Genomic DNA, 14391 nt, shown 5'->3' with positions numbered 1-14391 from the left:
ATTCCGATCCTCTAATGTTTCAAGTCATTCTTTCTCGTCCTGCAAAGGTCAGGTTCATGCCCTTCCTCATCTAAGAAGTCTGCACTGAGGACTCTGGCCTGGACAGACTTCCTCCTCCCCCAGCTCCTGTGCGTTCATTGACCATGTGAACCACCTAAGTTACTGCCTAAGTGACAAGTGACTTATATCTAATTACTAGGAATAGGTTTCCATTCCTAACAAACCTTAAACCTCTTCAGCTTCTCTCCCCCTGCCCACCTGGGCCCTGCAGGGAGTAGATGTTCAACAGATGGGAGCTCAGTGACTGCCTTGAATTGGAGGACAAGCCTCTTCTCTCCCACCAGCCTGGGAGGTCACCAAGCATAAGGAAGCCGCCTTTTCTGCCAGCCTGTTGCCCTGCACAGAGACCGTCAGAGGATGCAGGGAGAATGGGGGCCAATAAAACTGGCCAGTTCAGTCCCACAGAGCAAAGGCTGAGCTGGCTCTCAGTAGTGGTTGGCAGAGCAAGCCGGCTCCAGATGTCAGTGCTGAACCCTTGTCTCTAGCGTGAATCTCCCCCTGGATCCCAGACACCCCACCCTCCATGAAGGCCTAAACTCCCTCTCCTCCCAGGGCCCCTGGGCTTCTGTCCATCAGAGCCTCTGGAAAGCCCAGGAGGAGGCCTGCTGCTTCCTCTGGGTTCAGGGGGTGGAATTCACACCCGCTGTGTTCCTAGTCTAACGAGGGGCAGCACCAAAAGAGAAAAGGGGGTCACTCGGAGCTGTCAGGCCCAAGCACAGTGACATCCTCCTCCGTGGGGCCTGGCTGAGTTCCCACCCTCCCACTTCTGGCCTGTAGGAGGGCTCTGGGACTATACCCCGAGCCCCCTTCTGTTTCCTCTTCCCAAATGTCATCTGTGCAGACTCCTCACTCGACAGTCAAGCTGTTCTTATTCCTACAGATCTTGGAGAGGTCAATTTGTCCAGGCCCCTGTGTCCAAGTCAGTCCAGGAGTGAAGTACATGTCCTTGGGGAAAGAAGATGATGTCACATTTATGCCAAAGTTTAGCCACCCGCTTCTCTAGGAGGATCATCCTTGTATCCGACCCACGTCTCTCTCGGTGCAGCCGCAGCCCAGTTTGCTCACTGTCCTCCATGGAGCTTGGATCCTATCCTCAAGCTCCCACCCTTGCCACCTCTTCGCTGGCTGTGTGGCCAAGATGGGATCATCCCGTGACCTCGCTTTAAATCTCAGAGCCTGGGGAACGGCTTTTATCATTCCCGCCGGTTGATTCCATCTGTCTTAATTACATTTTCGATTTTGTCACTTACCGTCATTTCTTGTTTCATTCAGCGGCTGAGCGTGGCCATGAGGACCAGGGAGGCGGTGGTCCCTGCCTTTCCCGGCCACTCAGCAGTTCCCAGCTCTGTCACTCAGGACTGGCAAATTGCTGGCACCTGCCCTGGGGCTCGCTGCAGAGGAGGATGAATAAATCGCTACCCTTACCCGCCACCCCAACTAAACAGCCTTGGCTGTGGCCCAAGGCTCTGATCCAGGACGTCCCTGCTGCCAACTCCTCCAGCCAGCTGCCTGCCCGCCCGCCTGCCGCCTGCCCGTGGGTTTCAGGGTGACCTGGGGCTTGTCTCCAAAGCACTGCAGGAAGCTGTGAGGGCACCAGACTGCCCTGGGCTGGGCACCTGCTCAGCTGGCCTCTTGCCTGGTTCTGTCTCTTTCCGAACTTACTGTGAGAGGCAAGGCAGCTCATCTTATCCTGTACCTGTCTGCGCTCTTCTACCAGAGGCACAAAGGGTCTATACTACAAGTTTTGGGGAAGAGTAATGAGAGGGTTTTGAAAGTTAAGAATGATATAAATGAAGATATTACACTTATATCCTGATAGCCTTTAATCATGGTTTATTATCTAGGAAACTGATGAAGTTGAGCTCATACACAGGGGGTCAGTTCAACACTCTTTCCCCATCACAGACTAAGTCCAGGGGCTTCCCTGGTGGTCCAGTGATGGAAACTGAACGCCCAGTACAGGGGGCCTGGGTTCCATCCCAGGGTCAAGGAACTAGATCCTGCAAGCTGAGACTAAGAGTTAGCACACCTCAACTAGAGATCCTGCCTGCCACAACTAAGACCCGATGCAGCCAAATAAATAAATATTAAAAAAACAAAGAACCAAGTCCATACTCCAGTTCCAGGCTGAGCCCTGCCAGTGGCCCTGGGTTGATCTGCGGTCCTCGTCACAAGCTAAGCTATGACCTTGGCCCCAGGCCAAGCCCAACCCTAGTTACCTGATTGGTCCCTGTGCCAGGCTGATTTCTGATCCTGGCCCTGGACTATGCCTCTATGCTGGACAATCCTGGCCTGGTCTCTAAATAAGCCCTGACCTAGGCCAGCTGGGGTGTATCTTGCATCTAAATACATACTCTTCCCACAGGTGGGTGAAGAGAGAATGACTGGTTAGCTGTGGCCTTACCCCAGTGCTTGGCATGAAGGTTCATGTGACTGTTCTTATTGCCCAGGCTGCAGGCCCACTAAAGGGACCCCTGTTTGAAGAGTGAACGCTCTGTGCCTTCCCGAGGAGGAGCCGTAGGTGGGAAGGGGGTGAGTCAGAACCATGCACCAGTTCATGACCTGGAGCCATTGCCTGAGCGTGTTCATCCCCATCCTGTCCTGTCTTCAGAGTCTGAATATCTCAGAGACACAGGGGTCTCCCTTTGGAGCCAGGCTTAGCCCCTCACCCTGTACACCTCCTGGGCCACCATCTGGTCTCCATTCTGCTGCAGGTTGAAAGTCAGCCCTGCCTGGTGAACCATTGACACCACACCATACACCTCTCTCCTCCTGCCCCATGACAGCTTGCCGCTTGTACAGCCCTGGGAAAGAGAGGATAAATTGGCCTCCATTGGAAAGCTACTTTCTTCCTCATTATCTCCAGCTCTACCTCCTCCAAGAAGTCTTCCGCAACACCCCATCCCCTCCAAGCATTCCACAACCTCCCTCTGCATAGCCGCAATGGCCCATGTTTGGCGCCAGCCACCCACAGCCCTGGATACTTCTTTCTCTGCTGAGGGCATATTTATTACCATACTCGTAATGGCCAGGTTTGAATTGCTACTCCAGTAGGGTCAACACCACACATTCTGGAAGTGATACCTCTGAGACCTCATTTCACACATCGTGACGCTGTGTCGGGACACAGGCTCGGCTGCTGAAACGGTGATTGAAACAAGATAGAAGTTTATGTCTCATTCATGCAAAGGTCCCAACCCCTCTGGCATCTCGGTGACCTCTGTTGTGATTCTCCGCCATCCTGGGATGTCACCTTCACCCTCCTATTCTTATCTCAGTTGTCAGGAAGGGTGAATACTGTTAGCAAGCGGCTCCCCACCCCACCCCTCTGCCATGCTTCCACGTCATCACGGAGCCTGGAAACCTCCATACCGAATTTCCCAGAGTCCTATGAGACTAGGACTCAGGTTATGCGTTCCAGCCCATGTGCTCCACCCACATGCAGTTTGGAAGGCAAAAAGAGGGCTGAGGCCATTCTTCCTTAGGCGAGAGACATGGGTGGCCTGTAGCCACTGGCTCATGGGGGTTCTGACAGTAGCTGGATCTTCAGTGCATTGTCTGGTCCCCTTGTGTCTGTTGGTGGCTGTGACTTTGGAGCAGTTTCTTGGGGCATCCTGACCCCTGGTTTGTAGCTGCCATGATGTGATCAGAAATCCTAGCAGCATCCCACAACCTCCATGCTTCCAGCCCTGCCAGTGACTTTGTAAGCGCCTACCCCTTTATCAGGGCTTTCCCAGGTGGGACAGTGGTAGACAATCCATCTGCCAATGCAGGAGACAGAAGGGACGTGGATTTGATCCTTGGGTTGAGAAGATCCCCTGAAGTAGGAAATGCCAATCCACACCAGTATTCTTGGTGAATACTGTATCCATGGAGAATACAGTATCCATGGAGAATCCCATGGATGGAGGAGTCTGGTGGGCTACCGTCCATGGGGTCACAAAGAGTAGGACATGATTGAACACAGCAGAACACCCCTTTATTAAATCTCATTTTACTCGGAAAACCTAGAGTAGTTTCCTATTCTGCACCCAGACTTATTCTGACGCTCAGGTTACGTTCACCCCATCCAGGGAGGATAAGTGTAGACTTTGCTCTGAGAGGCCGTGTACCCAGCGAAAACACAGTCTATCTATTAATATTACCACAGGAAAGGGGAGCGAATGAATGTGGAGGAACACTAGCCATCTGCCTTGGGTCCTATGATAAATCTGAGAACACAGGACAGGCCTCACGGGTGCTACTACCCCAGTTTATTAACTGTAAAGCTCCCCAAGACCACATAAGATTCCTGAACCCCATTCGTGAATCCAAATCCACTGACATAGCCAGTTTCTCTGCCACTGATGTTCTGACCAAGGTATGGAGATGAAGTGAGATGAATGGAGTCCTGAGGTTCAGGCTGTGGGATACTGTGTCAGCTGGGCTTCCTAAGGGCCGGGCCTTTTGCTCTGTGCTAAGGTTACATTAGATTCATTCATCCCACAAGCCCCAGGCAGAGTGAGTTGACCCCTCTCTGGGCTCCTGCTCCTCCAGTGTTTATCTCCAACTTGGCACTGGCCCCAGTGGACTGTACTGGTCTGTCCATGGCTCTGCCTCTCCCAGAACATGGCATGTGGGTCTGAGTTGGCAGGGGCCTTGTCTGATCCTCCTCTGGATTCTCAGAGCCCCATGCCTCCTTACCTATCCTCAGTCCACGTACAACCCCTGCCCTTCTCAAACATGTAGTCCTTTCTTCTGTCACAGGGACTTTAAAAGGGTACTCCTTCCACTACCTCTTCTCAACCTTCCACCCCTGAGTCTTACCAGACAAGACCTACCAGGTACCACCTCCTCCAAGAAACTTTTCCTTCATCCCCAAAGATGGACCGAGTGCCTCCTCTAGGCTCCCACAGACTCTATGCTTCCCTCTATACCCTCCCTACTCAGAATGTGGTCTGGGACCAGTGGACTTGGCATGTCCTGGAAGCTTGTTGAAAATGAAGACTTTCAGGCCCCACCTTGAACCTCCTGAGTCAGAACAAGCAGTTTCACAACATCTCCAGGTGACTCCTGTGCACGTTCAAACTCCTACCCTGCTGATTGGGATCATCTGTCTAGGGTCTTTCATCTCCAACCAGACGGTGAACTTGTTCTAAGGGTAAGAAACATTTCTTATTCTTTTTATCCTTTCCTTCCTTCCCCAGTAGGGTTGCCAGACTTAGCAAATAAAAATACAGGACGCCCAGTAAAATTTGAATTTCAGATGAACGATGAATAATTTTTCCTAGAAATACGTCCATTACAACATGGGGGGTATAGATACATTACAAAATGACTCGTTGTTTACCTGAAATTCAAATTTAATTGGGCATCCTGTATTTTATCTGCAACCCTACCCCAGCCCTTGCTCAGTGCTGACTTGCGCAAAACAGGTGTTCAACCCACATTTGCCGAATGGGGGCTTAAAGGACGTGTGAATATGAGCCTCATCTATAAACCAGAGAAGCTTGCCTGCCAGTCTCCTTCCCAGGGTTGCCACTAAAATAAAACTAGTGAAAGTGCTTTAGAAATGCTAAAGCTGTGTACAAATGTGGCTTAGTTATTATAGTCATCATCACCATTGCCATCATCCAAATGGCCCCAAATACGCCTAAGCTAGGCTTTGAGAGCATTTGTGTATGTCAGTAATTCTTCTGTATTGCTCAGATCAATCTGGATTTAGCACATTATGGCAGATGACATTATATTATAATCATGTTATTACTATTATTATTGCCACTATTGATATTGGTACAGTATGCTACTTTATGGATCACTGTGATTATTTTCCCTGCAGAGAATATTATGTTCTTGTCATTGACTTCATTATAACAATGATACCTGAGAGCTTCCCCAGGGCTCTGAGTGGTAGGTGCCTGGAAGCCCTGCCTCTCTCTCTAGGAAACGGAAGTGTGCCGGCCTTGGATCCTTCAGGAGAACCAGAGACACAAGGTTAATTTCTGAGTCAAAATCTAGGTCAGCAGTTCTCACAGTGTGCTCCTTGGACCAGCAGTGTTGGCATCACCTGGTAGCTGGTTAGAAACACAGATTTTTGGATTCCACTCCGGATCTCCTGACTCAAAAACACCCAGGGACCCGTGTTTTAACAGCCTTCCAGGGGGGTTGATGCACCCAAAATATGAGAAACATTGGGACTTGGAGTTCTTGGGCCTCTTCCAACCCTACAACTATAATTCTACTGTGTTCACCAGGGTCTGGGGAGACAGGGGCCAAGGGAGTGGGGTTGGGGGAGCTTGAGTGCTGGGAGAAGGGATAATACTATGGTCTCAGGCCGCATGGCCAAGGGCCCTCCTTCTATTTACAGGCTTCCTAGGGAAGAAATGGATTTCCACAGGTGGGACAGGGGAGGGTAGAGCTCTCCAAGCAGAAGAAATGTCATGTGCAAAGGCCCTGAAACTTGGAAGAGAGGGGTGAGTTTGGGAATGAATGGGTTTCCAGGTTCTCTGGAATCTGTGATATGAATGAAGATTGTTCAGAGAGCTGGAGTGTGGCAGCCCTTGGATGCCATGGGACACTTCAGATTTCCCCCAGTTGGTTTGTGAAGTCCTCTGGAAGTTTTTGAACATCAGCAGAGCTGTGCTTGTATAGAATGGAGGAGGTAAGATAGGAAGCTGTGAACACAGCCAGGGGACTTCTGTCTGGGCTGACTTGAACAGCCAAGAAGGCAGGCCTGAGTTTGCACAACAGGCCACCCATGGCCCTGGCTCCAAGAGTAAAATTGGTGTCCTTCTCCACAAAGCTATCATTTTTTTACTCATGGCATGAAAAACAATGAAAACCCAGTCCTGACTGGTTGGCCTTTCCTGCTCCACTGACTAGGAGATTGCCATCTGGGACAGTGACAGCCGTGACAGGTCTGGCTCCCTTCGGCAGGCTTTGGGTCCCAGTCCGGGCAGAGGCTTTGATCTGGCTGCAGCTGATGCCAGGGACTTTGGTGAGGGTTGTTGCCTTGCAGGAGCCTGGATGGGCTTAGGGACACACCGAGGACATGATGACAGATGGACTCTTGCCCTGGCCCTTCCCTGCTTCCCTGACCAGTAGGGAGGAGGCTGCCCTTGGATGTGGCCTCATTAAGGTCTGGAGAAGGAGGAAGCAGGGTGGGGTGGGATTGAAGGTGAAGGAGAAGGAAAGGACAAATAATTATGCTACTCCTGTTCCCTTTCTCTCGCAGCCTTCACCCTGCCCCGGAGCCGCCTCGAGGTACAGTGTGTGGGGGCAGATCTCACCTCTTTCTTTGAGGAACATCAGAGAATATCATGCCTCTTGGCCTCTTGAGGACTAGCAGCACTGGGAGCACAGCCACATGTGACTTTCTCATAAAAGGGATTGACCATGGAGGCAGTCGTGGGGTCTTCTGTGGCTCCTTAGGAAGTGGGCATCACTGAGAGGGTCTCTGGCAGGAGAGCAGGGACATGGCATACCCCCAACTGATGAGAGAAAATACTCATCCAAGTACAATGGACATGCCCCATGGAGACTCCAGATATCACTGTATGTGTTGGGGGGCATCTGTACATGGGGCTGGTCCTTGGATGGCAAGTCAGGCAATTGCAGTGACTTCATTATGGGCTTCCCTGGTGGCTCAGATGGTAAAGAATCTGCCTATAATGCAGGAGACCCAGGTTCCATCCCTGGGTCAGGAAGATCCCCTGGAGGAGGAAATGGCAACCCACTCCAGTATTCTTGCCTGGGAAATCCCACTAACAGAGGAGCCTAGTGGGCTATAGTCCCTAGGGCCAAAAACAGTTGGACATGACTGAGCGATTAACACTTTCACTTTTTTTCTTTCTGCCTGTATTGTGCTCCTAGGTGGGGGAGCCAAGAATTACATGTGCAAAGTCACTGGCATAATATTAGCACCCAATAAATGCTCAAATTCCCTAAATTGACTTGAGCAGTCACTGTGACCCAGGTTCTTTTGTGACCCTGTGGGCCCCTCCCCCCAGTCCTTTGGAGACAGGGCCATTGATGCCTCCAAGTCATGAAATGTATCTTCTCTGCTTCCCATGGACATCTGGTCTCACCTTCTCATGGGGGGATTCCCAGGGATGCTTCGCATATCCACTGCCTAAAGCCAAAATGTTAGATGTGAGGCTCTTTGAGGCTTTGTAACTGACAGCCCATTCACATGGTAGAGGTAAGAAAGGGGTTCAGTGGTGGAAAATTACTGGCCCCAAGTCATGAAGGGAGTCAGGGACACAGCATTAGAATCTGGGTTGTCTGACTTTCACTTGCTCCACTGAGTCATGTTGTCAGTCTTTGGTACCATCCCTGGAGGGGTGGAGGAGGGTTTGCCACAAAGAGAGCCCTGACACCACGAGGCTGTTACTCCAAAGTTTCAGTACTCCCCTTTCCCCCATCCTCCTGACAAAGGACCTTAGGAAAGCTACTCCTCACCCCTCTGGATGGTTCGAGCTCTTGAATCACATCACCCATGCCTTTAGAACAGTTGCTGGGCTTACTGGTTACATATTGGGCGACTTAATGGTTAAGGGCACAGAGTCTGGAACCAGACTGACTGAGTTCATGTTCCTGTTTTGAACTTATTGCCTAGATTGACTTGGGCAAGAATCTCAACCTCTCTGTGTCTCAGTTTTCTTATCTCAAACTAGGAATACCAACAATACCTACCTTATAGGGTTGCTGAGGATGAAGTGAACTCCTCTTTATAAGGGACTTAGAGCTGTCTGGCATACTGTGAGAGCTTGACAAGAGTTTAATGTAACGACCTAAACTGTTGTCATTTAGGTTTCCTGGAAACTGAGCCCAAGACAGAGATTCAGGTGCATAGGATTTATTGAGGGGTTCTGGCAGGAGAAAGGGGGGGAGGGAGAGAGGGAAGGAAGACAGAAGAACATGGGGAAGATTTAAGTAAGGATGTGGTCTCAGCTGGGGTCTGGCTGCACCACTGTGAAATAGCACCTGCTCCATAGAAGGAGTCTCAACCTGAGGTGAAGGGGGGCACATGGTAAGGAGAAAGGATGCAGCTTTTTGCCTGTACAATTCAGTTCTTATCTATAGGGTGCTGTGAGTGCAGTGAGAGTGGAAGGTCCCAAGAGAGGTGAATGCTATTTGCCAAAAGCAATTCTAGAGAAGAAGGAACCTGAGAGCCACTGGCAGCTGACATTTGCAGCAGCTGGGCAGTGGATGCATGGGCCCCGCAAAAAGGATCTGGGCAGGGCACCAGGGGTGCTAGCTAGCTTAGAGCACTAGGACCGCTCAAATTCCCCTTCGCTCAGCAGAAGGGAGGACGCTGTCCTTGGTCCTGACTCTTCCATTCTAGCACCTCTCTTAGGCTGGGCTTCCTCTCCTACTCTATCCTCAGCAAGAAATCAAAACTCTCACCAAGAGCTAGAGAAATTCAAGTGCATTCCCTAACCCCCATACCACTTTATCAGATCCCACCAGCACCCTCCTAGCAGAGCGCTCTCCCAAGGACCTCTAAGTTCGGGAGGTTCTGACTCCTGGCACTCAGGCAGGCTCCAGCTCTTCTGGAGATAGCTTGGTCTCAGTGTCTCCCCCCACCCCTGGGTCCCTGTGGTGGGTTCTTAACCATGCAGGGATTTCTATCACACCATGAACACCTTAGAGGAAAATTGGCAAAATTAATTGGAAATTAAAGTCACCAAATGAGCACTGAATTAAGAAACCATTAACTCCAAATGACTGCTGGAAGGGAGCGGAAGTTAATTACAAAGGCTGCCTGGTTATTTTGTGTGTTTTCAGCATCACAGTTATCATCTTAGAGCCTGATGTCGGAGTCTGATTAACACCCTTGGCTACCAGTATTGCTTTCGGTGTGATGTGCAACCCTCCCCAGGCATCCATGGACCAACTCAGGCTTTGAGGAAGCCTCCCCCTGCCCTGCCTGATGCATAGCCACTTCTTCCCACATCTGCCCCCTGCCTCAGTATCCTCTAAGGGAAGCCATTGCCGCTGGCATCCCAGGGAGTCCTTGCCCACACATTATCATTGCATAATGGGCACCACCATCCACCTCATTAGGCTCTGCTGGGGATCAGGATTAAATGGGATAAAATGGAAGAAACACATGGCTTATTAGCCAAGGGGGCTGTGGGAAAGAGTTGTGAGGAGAAGCTGACTGTTTGAAAAAGAACCGCCCAGCTGTACCACCCTAAAAGGCAACTCTGGGCCAGCTTTATTCTCTCCCTGGGAGCAATCTGAAGCAATAGAGATGACTATAGGATGGATGCTTCATGAAGGCAGGGGTTTTTGTTATTTTGTTCACAGTTCTAGCCCCATGGCCTAGACCTACACCTACAACAATAACTGTTGTTGAATGAATGAGTGAACTGGAACTCCCAAGAAACCTTCACTTGCTCATTTGCTGAGGGAAAGTTGCTATTTGCGATGGCAAATCAACTGCTGGGAGCCAGGGTATCTCACCTGCAGGATGTGGCTGAGGCCATTATGATCTATCACTGGTGCTGTGACAGAGCTGGCCCCTCTATCTGACCTTGCATCCCTATCTCCCTCCCCCATTCTCTATATTATGTCCCAGAGTGATTTTTCCAAAATCTCTATCTAATGGTGCTTGCATGCATGCTCAGCTGCTAAGTCGTGTTCACTGTTTGTGACCCCATGGACTGTAGCCTGCCAGGCTCCTCTGTCCAGGGGATTTTCCAGGCAAGAATAATGGAGTGGGTTGCCATTTGCTGCTCCAGGGGATCTTCCCAATCCAGGAATTGAACCGGAGGCTCCTGCTGCATCTCCTGCATTGGCAGGGGGCTTCTTTACTGCTGAGTCACCAGGGAAGCCATATCTAATGATGCCCCTCCCCAATTCAGTATGCTTCAATGACTCTTTTCTGCCTACAGAGTAAATTATAACAATGTAAAAGGTCCCCAGCCTGGAATTGGAGACCCTTGGAGATTTATAATCCCCAGAGCTTCCCTTCCAGAATGTTCCTCCTCCAGGAAGCCCTTCCCAACCAGCTGGGGCCCCCTGTGAGCCTGAGTTCTCTCTTCTGTGACCTTTTTTTGTCTTGCATTTAGCACTTAACCAGGCACTTTCCAATATTTGATTCTATCTAGTGCCCTATGAGTGGTTTCTGTCCCTCTCCATATTGATTATAATCTCCTTGAGCAAATGGATTAGTATATCCTTGGGCCTCCCACAGAAAAATGCAGGGAGGAGCTGAGAACATAGAGATCTCATTACAGAGGACGTTGGTTGCTCGATCAATGAGTTCCTTGGCTTCCCCTTGCACTCCCCACCACATTCTCTTATCATAGCTCTCAGCATATCTCTGCTCCGTAATTCTCACACTATCTTGTAAGCATCGGTTTTCACATCTGGCTCATCCTCTTGGCTGTGGGATCTTGGAGAATAGGGGATGAATGCCCTTTCTTCCCGTTTTCCCAGCAGTTGGCAACATGCCTGGCACCCTCAGTAAACAAGAGATGATTAAAATGATACCTTCCTGGCTCTATTTTCTTATCCCATACTCTGAGAGAACCTTATCTATACCTTCCACAGCATTCCTTTCATCTCTTGCTCATTTATTCATTTATTGTTAAGTAACTGTTTATTAAACATCGATTATGTGTCAGATATGAGGCTAGGTATTGGAGACAGAGTGGTGATTGATGAAAAGACAAGCAGTCTAGACATCTTCATTTCTCTATCATACATTGAATTGCTTGAGGCTGGGAACATGCCTGAATCAACTCCATGGTTCCATTGCTTAGCGCAGGACTTGGCACATGAAGTATTCACTAAGTGTCTACTGAATTAATCAGAAATGTGTCTTATTGACTTCAGTCCCCTTTAAGCTTGTGGTCACCCATTAATCCTGTTTTTTAGAGGAACTGGAATTGCTATAAGGCTGGAGTCGGAGAAGTCACACAAAGGTCAATGTATTGGGAAGATGTTTTCATTCAGCAAACAGTTCTTGAAAATGTCCCTGCCCTCAAAGAGCCCATAATCTAAAGGAGAAGACCAAGAGTAAACAAAGAGAAATAAACCTTGTGGGGTAAGTGCAGGATCAGAGGGAGAGTGGATGTTGGTATAAGACTAGCAGAGATGAGGGAATGCTTTCTTCTGCCCTGGGGGTGGGGAGCAGACTTCCCAGAGAAGAGAATTTTTGATCTGGGCAGTGAATCAGAAGTGTGTCATGAAGACAAAATGAGAAAGGCAGAGGGAACAGAGTGTGCAAAGACACATGAAGACCTGGGACATTTGGGGAATTTGTGGTGAAAACTCAACATTGCTAGAGATTATAAGATAAGAGAGAGTGGTGAGGCAGGCAAGGGGGAGACCATGTGGTAGCCTAAAGCCTAAGAAGCACAGGCTTTAATTACATAAGCTGGGAGAGACTCAAACTTTGTTATAGCCTCTTGAAAAGACAGCAGAGAAAGAGAAAATGGAAATCCATATGGGAGAAATAATATGAACCCAGCAGGTGGGGTGAGAGGCTTGTTTGTAGTCCTTGCTCATCTACCTAAGTATCTATCCAGTGGGGTTACCTACCCGACATCCACCCCACCACATAGCCCACAGCTGGCCAATCACAATATTCTACTCCCCTGGCCAGTGGTTGGCTTAGAGTTGATCATGTGACCCCATCCAAGCCACTGAGACTCAGTTCTGGGCTCTTTTGTTAGGATGAAGGGGATAGCTCTTCTCCTAAGGATGTTGAGAGGATATGAGAAACTGAAGCCATTTGCAGCCCTCTGCCCACCATGTGGTAAAGACTGGCCTGAATGAAGCCAGTTTTGAGGGCTGCAGAGCCAAGAGATGCGGTGCAGCTAAGTTCTGGTGTCATCACCTGACTGCTTGAAGCAGTGAGTTGTATTTCTGGATTTTTCAGAAAATTTTAAAAAAATTTGACCATTAAAAAAAGAATGGACCAATTTTGTTATTTGCAACTTGAAAATTTCTAACACACTGAGAAAGATTAAAAAGGAAGTGTAAGTTTCCTAGGGGTGAATACCAGGTCAACTGCTGGCGTTGTCTGGACTTGCTAGACAATGGATTAATATATTCTTGGACCTCCCACAGAAAATGCAGGGAAGGACTGAGAACATAGAGATCTCATTACGAAGGACGTTGGTTGCTCGATCAATGAATTTCTTGGCTCAGGGAAGATAAGCATAAGGCTGTGTGCCTAAAATGGATGAGTTTGGGAAACACCTGTAGGAAAAGGCCAGAGAACACCACTGAGTTAGTATTTGAGGAGAGTAGTGGGAATTTAAAGAAATGAGATAGACCTAGGACTCATATAGGTAGCGAAGTCTGTTTATCCAGGAATGGAGGGAGCTAAGAAAAGACCCCATTCTGAGTTAGGGGGAGAAGTAGGCATAAATGGAATTACCAGTAATACAAGACTGTGCTTAGAATAAAAATCTGCCCCAAGAGAATAAATCTAGAGCAGGGATTGGCAACTTATGTCCTATAAAGGTCTGGTTAGGAAATATTTAGGTTTTGTGGGTCATAACATCTGTTGCAGCTACTCAACACTGCTATTGCAGAGCAAAAGCAACCACAGACGATAAGCAGACAAATGGGCATAGCTGTGTCTCAATAAAACTTTATTCATATGACTCACAGATTTGGTTGTGAGTCATGGTTTGCTATGTTAGACCTTCACACTAAAGAATATAGACTGTTTAGTGCTATAAACAGAGCCATGTGCTTGTAACTCATAAGTCATTTTCTATTTATCTCTACCTTGCCTGCCATAGAGGAATTCCTCAGTGGAGTAGCAGGAGTGATGCTAGGGTGGATTGTAATTCCCTTAAGTCCTCTAGATCTTGGTGTAAACAGTCAGCCTTGAAGCAGAAAAGAAAAGACATTAAGGTCAACAGCATCAAGGATAGTGCCACTCCTTGGAGGACAAGGTTGGTTTGGAAAGCCCCTTGTTTTCTTTTTTTTTTTTTTCCATGTGTCCAGGGCATGAACCAGGCATGGGCACAGAGCAAAAGCCAAGCTGGGATAAACAAGGAGTTGTTTTGTCCCTCACTGATATGAGACAGCCACCACCAACCAGGTGCCACTCTACCCAGGTCAGGGACAAGCCCCTTGTTTTCATACAGATAGAACAAGCCTGTGATCAAGGGCCAAGAAGGACATCTTTGCAACTCTTACCATGAAGTGGAGGAGCAAAAAAAAAAAAAAAAAAATGACCTGATATCCTGAGAAGTGTCCTGAGAATCTCGGTGCTTGCCTCCACCTGCTGACCCCTGGGACTGTATAACCAGTGAGAAAGAATCTTTTTCCCAAACAATCTAAAAATAAGCCACCATTTCATGCTAGTATGTCTAGGTG

At 48.8% G+C, this 14391-nt stretch overlaps 1 non-coding gene across 1 annotated transcript; it reads right to left on the bottom strand.

Moving 5' to 3' along the window:
- Positions 1-14004: 14004 nt before the first annotated feature.
- Positions 14005-14139, bottom strand: LOC122444462. The gene has a single exon (XR_006270293.1). It is a non-coding gene; the product is annotated as a small nucleolar RNA SNORA48 (small nucleolar RNA).
- Between the last annotated feature and the right edge of the window lie 252 nt (positions 14140-14391).

The sequence above is a fragment of the Cervus canadensis genome, chromosome 6 (genome assembly GCF_019320065.1).
Source record: "Cervus canadensis isolate Bull #8, Minnesota chromosome 6, ASM1932006v1, whole genome shotgun sequence".
NCBI lineage: Eukaryota > Metazoa > Chordata > Mammalia > Artiodactyla > Cervidae > Cervus > Cervus canadensis.
This window is presented reverse-complemented; position numbering and strand designations above follow the sequence as displayed.